Source organism: Gadus macrocephalus, chromosome 9, assembly GCF_031168955.1.
Source record: "Gadus macrocephalus chromosome 9, ASM3116895v1".
Classification (NCBI taxonomy): Eukaryota; Metazoa; Chordata; class Actinopteri; order Gadiformes; family Gadidae; genus Gadus; species Gadus macrocephalus.
This window is the reverse complement of record NC_082390.1, coordinates 11511656-11518553: the sequence shown is the minus strand read 5'-3', so window position 1 is coordinate 11518553 and position 6898 is coordinate 11511656. Positions and strand designations below refer to the sequence as shown.

The following is a 6898-nucleotide window of genomic DNA, read 5'->3' as shown; positions in this document are numbered from 1 at the left end:
CTGCAATAAAGTGGTTGATGATGGAGTCAATGTTTAACTGGACTTACAGGGATATGACTTATTTAATTTCCGTCTTGATCTTCTCTGACTTTATGAGCTGTCCATCCACTGTAAATACAGGTTTTAAACACAAGGTCAGCTTAAACTCTGGATACTGTGTGGATTCCGCCGTTGCACTTTCTACTGTGGACATCCAACCACACTGATGTACGTGATTGTTAAGAAAGAGTGGGGTGTATCGATGGGTATAATGGGACAACCCTTCCATTGTAGATTGAATGTATGCTAAATAGCCACCTATCGTTCACATATCATTTTGTGTCTGCAATCTGCTGTCATAACCAAAGTATTAATGTATTTTTAAAAGTGCAATTACTCTAAATGGCTGCTGCCTCTGATTTAGGGACGAATTTAATCAGATGCGTCAACTATATCTTCATACGTCAAATTATGGTAAGAAAAGTAATGCTTGTATTGATGTCACCACAGACAAAAACATGCAGTATATCACATTTTTTTTTAGGTATTCTTTCCCCGCAGCAAACCCACAACATATTAGTAGTAGTCCTCCAGCTGCTACTTCATCATTCAAAACCTTTTGCTGAGAGTACCCAAGTTCTTTCAACAGGATTAAACCCACCGATAACCATGGACAACCTTGTATTTTTCTGTTTTCATTGTCGCCGGCGAAACCTTCGATTTGTATATTGTATGTTGATTTCATGTGCTGAAATGACTTGGTGTATGTAATTTTTTGTTATGTAATTTATATTCTTATTTAAGAAATTGCGTGTATAGATGGTGGATCTGGGTTTGATAAAATGGCTAAACTGGCAATATAGTTGTGTTGTGTTTTTCCTGGTCTCTTAAGGCTCTGTTCCCATTGCAACTGACACAAAAACACATGGGGTGTGTGTGTGTGTGTGTGTGTGTGTGTGTGTGTGTGTGTGTGTGTGTGTGTGTGTGTGTGTGTGTGTGTGTGTGTGTGTGTGTGTGTGTGTACACACCTATGACTCAGACAATCAGCCGGTTGCTGCTCCGCAGACCAAGACCTTTGATAGTGCTATTAAACCTCCCTTTCCCCATCTTTTGCTATCGGCTGGCGATCAAACATGTTGGTGGGGCACAGTAATAGACAGGGGGTCTGAGGTTCCCTCCCCCCCCCCCCCCCCCCCATACTTTTTTTGGAATTTAATAGATTTGATTTCCTGTATGCTGGTGCATTTTGGGGATGGCCACTACCTATTTACCTACTTTTCATTCAGATTCATAGCCTACATCCTGACTTGCAGGGCCTGGACAAGCTTACACTGCATATACAGACCTACTTCTTGGCCATTCCACCAGCCATTGCTATTTGACCCATTGTTGTTATTCTGATATTGAGACAAATCATGATCACTGTCCTATAGAGTCCATTTCTTGTGAGTCTCAATGTCTACTTCAAATGCAGTTAGAAATATGGGACAGTTGCTTCATTTTGTTTATATGCTACAGGCCGAAAGACTAAATTAATATGTAAATTACTTGCTCCTTTTCAGTATAACAATGCTTGGGGAGCCAATTCCTCCACTGAAAAGGGTGGAAATTGCTTACAACTCTCTGCTAGTTAGCGATCTATCTCCCCTCTACATGAAGTTGTGGTGCGCGAATGCTGCTGAGGGAGGTAGCCTATTTGATTGATTCGCTGAATTGTCCAATCATATGGTGATAACAAAAAAGAAAAGCGATAACCATTGGCCTGGGGCGCACACTGGTGCGACCCGAGGGCGAATTTTCTTGCGCCAATGAAAAGCGCCCCCTATTGACCCACCGCCACTGGTCGTGAGAGTTGCTGGTGTTGTCCTCGGACAAACGGATGAACAAAATGTTTGCAATGAGTTTCGGCTTTGGATATGGATAAACGGGGATTGAAAGAAGACACGCTGTTGATGGACGGAGCCACGGAGGGGTCGAGGAGGACGAAACGGAATAATGAAGTCCTGCAGGTGGGAAGGGGTAGCCTAGAAATCTAGACGCCCCTGGCCAATAGTATCCAGCTGCAGCCCCGGAGAACAACACCCTGGCGTGACAGAACACCCAGGCGGGACGGGGGGTTTATTTTATAGACAAATAAACTTTTATCGCTTGAATTAACATAACATAGAAATAAAAAAATATTTCGACACGTTAGTAACCATTTAAAGGTTTAACGTTATTTAGACAAATACCTCAGGATGTTTTCTTTGCGTTATTAAACTTATTAGACCAAAAAATTAGAATAAAACAATATTATGACATGTCAGTAAGCTTTTTTATAGCTTAATTTTTTTTAACGTTATTTAGACAAGTAAACTGATTTAGTGTGTAGACAATTATTTAATGGAATTGTGTATTATACACTTTACTCATTCAGTAATTGACCATTAGAATTAAGTCATTAGAATTAAGTCATTGTTTTAATATGTCTAATAGAATCAAATTAAATTTTTTGTAAAGTATATTATCATAATTTGATATAAATATACATTGAAGAATAACCACACCAAAGTTTCCTCACAATTTATTTAACAAATAATCTCATCATCATCATCATCATCGCCTACTACCCCTTCTGGGGCTTAGGCCGCAAACAAGAGTTCTCCATGCATCCCGGTCCTGGGCCAACATCTCAAGCTGTCCCCAAGTGTAGCCCATTTTCTTGGCGTCCGCCTCCAAGTCTCTACGCCAGGTGTTTCGCGGCCGACCTCTCTTTCTTTTCCCTTGGGGATTCCACTTGAGGGACTGTCTTGTGGTGTTTGTGGCTGGTTTACGGAGAGTATGGCCTATCCATCTCCAACGTCGTTGGAGGATCTCTTCGTCCGCTGGCTTTTGGCTGGTACGTTCCCACAGTTCTTTGTTGCTGATGGTGTTAGGCCAGTGGATCTGGAGGATTCGTCGCAGGCAGGAATTGATGAATGACTGGATTTTGTTTGTTGTATTCACCGTAGTCCTCCATGTCTCAGCACCGTAGAGTAGGACTGACTTCACATTGCTGTTAAAGATCTTGATCTTTGTTGTGATGGCCAGGTCTTTTGCGCTCCAGATGTTTTTTAGTTGGAGGTACGCAACTCTGGCCTTGCCAATCCTGACTCTCACATCTGCATCTGTTCCACCCTGCTTGTTGACAATGCTGCCAAGGTAGGTGAACTCCTCAATCTCCTCCAGAGCTTCGCCTTCCAGCATGATGGGTGCAGTGTTGGCAGAGTTGACTCTCATGACTTTGCTCTTCCCTCTGTGGATGTTGAGACCGAGGCGAGCAGAGTTGGTTGCGATGGTGCTGGTCTTTTCTTGCATCTGCTGCTGGGTATGAGAGAGAAGGGCCAAGTCATCTGCAAAGTCCAGGTCTTCGAGCTGCGCCCACATTGTCCACTGTATGCCGTTTTTCCTTCCTGCTGTGGATTGCTTCATTACCCAATCCATTGCCAGCAGGAACAAGAATGGCGATAGTAGGCACCCCTGTCTAACAAATAATCTACAGAAGTTTAAAGATATAGCTTCTTCATGCTGACTGCCATCAGCTCCAACTCACTGTCAAAAGAATCAAACAGTCAAATCAATATTAAGCCTATAAAATATATTATTTGTATTCTGCCACTGGAAACGTCATTCACTTCTCTTTTTCGCTTCAGTCTGAAGACTGGTGGAAGTAGTCCAGCCGCCATTTGTTTGGCCTCCTCCATGAAGTGTGGGAACCTTCTGCCGTGCCTATATAAGTAAAGAGAAATTATTGTAGGAATTATACATATTTTGTTAATATTGGGGTTGAGGTATATATTCATATTTGAAATAAACAAAAACATACCCATCCAGGTGGAAGTTCTCAAGCAGTACTGTGCACCACCATTTTCTGAGGACATGTCTTTCTAAAGTAAGGGGATATTCCAAGAATTGACAATGATAAAATATGCATACAAGTATGAATTTTTCGATGTTGTAACCTTACATATGTCCAAAATCCAATTCTTATTTTAAACGTATCTTTTCAATCGTCAGCTCTTTTTTCATTTAATGTAATGCCTACATACAAGAATGAAGTCAAACGGTGCCTCCATGGCAAGGTACCAAGCATACTGTGATGGAAAAATGTATTTGGTGACAACATTCACACGCGTTGTTATAGTGCTGAGAGGGTGTGTTTTTGAGTCAGTTGTGATCGCCGATGTCTTGCTTTCTTGTACTTTTGCCTCTGTAGTCTGTTTTGATGCTCGTCATGGTAGTCCTTTGCATAACCTGACCTTCTTTTCTCATATTACTATTCAGATGTAAAGCCGTTCCGCCGAATTCAACAACTGTAGAAACAGAGGAAAGGACACAACATTATCGAGACCAATCTCATGTGCCCTGACGAACCGGTGAAACGGATAAGTCTGATTAATTTAACCACGGGTCGAACCAATGATGGAAGTCTTCAACAGCAGATGGAACAGGACAAGAAACAGTACATTTGTTACGAATGAGATCAATCTTATTTTAGATTTCTGTTGCCTACTGTAAAACTGAAGAGATCAGTCGGAGTCAATTGCGAATCCGATAAAGTTGGAAGGAAGCCAATGAGTTGGATGACACCTCATTCAAACCACAAATCTATGAACAAGATATGCATTGAAGTAGAAACATTTATTTCCCTGTGATAACAAAGATGTTTTTCGACTTTGATTTTGCTTCCGTTTCTGGGCGATGTGATGTTTATAATGAAAGACCAGTTCAAATAGGATTTCTGTCATTGTTTTATATACAGTATATGATCTAGATTGTCTGCGGTATTTCATTCACAGCGCTACACATGTGACACTTGATATGAAATGGCTGGAGATAAAATATAGGCCTTCCTAGACCTTCAAAGAAATTTAAAGGGACACGCAGAGGTATATGAAAATTTGCCTGTTTTACCCAGATTGAGACGATTTGTTTAATCCCAAATTCATCATTGTGCGTCAAGAAGGGGAATTCCCCGGGTTAGCATTTGCTTTCGACAGCCGCATCTATTGATTTGCAGAGTTATAGTATCCTTGCTCTATCTTACTTGAAACAATCATCAGCAGGATTTGAATAGTGGTGCAGTGGAGAGCACTTTTGGATAGCACTCTGGAGATCAGGGTTCAATTCCTGTTTAATGTATGTGAATTAAAGGGTAAGTCTAGTAAGTCTAATAAGTCTATAAAGTCTGTAATGATATTTCTATTGAACTGATTGATATAGCCTTTGACCATAGAATGATTCCAATCTCCATGGGGAAGTGGAGAGAGCAGTTGGCTGACACTCCTGAGACCGGGGTTCAAGTCCAACTAATGTTCTCTAATGTTTTTTTCTATATCATGTGAGTTGTAAAGTCTAACCGCAATCAACAAAATCGTCAAATCATCAAAACTCAGACGCAGGTTCGAGTCCCAGCTCATCCTTTCTTGCTGAGCCTAGATTCCGGGGGTTAGTGGGATATATATAACCTCAGACATAAAATCTCAGTGGGAAGTGGAGAGAGCTGAGAGTTAACCCCCTGGGTTCTAGTCTGGTTGTTGTCCACTTTTGGAAGACTCTTATCTCTATTTAATGCGAATTATAAAGTCAAGTATAACCATTGTGTTGACTTTAAAAGGTGTCTTGTTGGTGCATTGATAAGTTTGGAGGTTAACGCTCTAAACAGCTCGGGTTCGGATCCCCGTAAAAACGTAGACAGGGGTACCACTATCATTTTTATTTGGTCAACATGGAAAAAACATGAGGGGTAACTGTCGTTTTTTATCGGCCGTCATGAAATAAACATAAGGGGTAACACTGTCGATATTTATCAAATAAAACATAGGGGGTAACACTGTTGTTTTTCTTTGGTCGTCATGAAAAAAACCACAAGGGGTAACACTGTTGTTTTTTATTGGTCGTCATGAAAAGAAACATAAGGGGTAACACTGTTGTTTTTTACTGGTCGTCATGAAAAAAAACATGGGGTAACACTGTTGTTTTTTATTGGTCGTCATGAAAAAAAACATAAGGGGTAACACTGTTGTTTTTTATTGGTCGTCATGAAAAAAAACATAAGGGGTAACACTGTTGTTTTTTATTGGTCGTCATAAAAAAAAACATAAGGGGTAACACTTGTTTTTTATTGGTCGTCATGAAAAAAAACATAAGGGGTAAGACTGTTGTTTTTTATTGGTCGTCATGAAAAAAAACATAAGGGGTAACACTGTTGTTTTTTACTGGTCGTCATGAAAAAAAACATAAGGGGTAACACCGTTGTTTTTTATTGGTCGTCATGAAAAAAACCATAAGGGGTAAGACTTGTTTTTTATTGGTCGTCATGAAAAAAAACATAAGGGGTAACACTGTTGTTTTTTTATCGGCCGTCATGAAATAAACATAAGGGGTAACACTGTCGATATTTATCAAATAAAACATAGGGGGTAACACTGTTGTTTTTCTTTGGTCGTCATGAAAAAAACCACAAGGGGTAACACTGTCGTTTTTATTGGTCGTCATGAAAAAAAACATAAGGGGTAACACTGTTGTTTTTTACTGGTCGTCATGAAAAGAAACATAAGGGGTAACACTGTCGATATTTATCAAATAAAACATAGGGGGTAACACTGTTGTTTTTCTTTGGTCGTCATGAAAAAAACCACAAGGGGTAACACTGTCGTTTTTTATTGGTCGTCATGAAAAAAAACATAAGGGGTAACACTGTTGTTTTTTATTGGTCGTCATGAAAAAAAAACATAAGGGGTAACACTGTTGGTTTTTATTGGTCGTCATGAAAAAAAACATAAGGGGTAACACTGTTGTTTTTTATTGGTCGTCATGAAAAAAAACATAAGGGGTAAGACTTGTTTTTTATTGGTCGTCATGAAAAAAAAACATAAGGGGTAACACTGTTGTTTTTTAT

General features: G+C 39.9%; 1 protein-coding gene and 1 long non-coding RNA gene across 11 annotated transcripts in view; one reads left to right on the top strand and one right to left on the bottom strand.

Moving 5' to 3' along the window:
• Positions 1–837, top strand: part of ppip5k1b (diphosphoinositol pentakisphosphate kinase 1b) — a 32622-nt gene extending 31785 nt beyond the window's left edge. For all 10 annotated transcript variants that reach the window (XM_060061746.1, XM_060061745.1, XM_060061752.1 and 7 more), the window contains one exon: positions 1–837. This exon is cut by the window's left edge and continues 482 nt beyond it. The gene's annotated coding sequence lies outside the window, so the exon portion shown is untranslated.
• A 2645-nt stretch (positions 838–3482) lies between these two features.
• On the bottom strand, positions 3483–4288 carry LOC132465111 (uncharacterized). The gene is made up of 3 exons (XR_009527454.1): positions 3824–4288; positions 3633–3726; positions 3483–3549 (listed from the first exon to the last, which is right to left on the bottom strand). It is a non-coding gene; the product is annotated as an uncharacterized LOC132465111 (long non-coding RNA).
• Positions 4289–6898: the final 2610 nt, after the last annotated feature.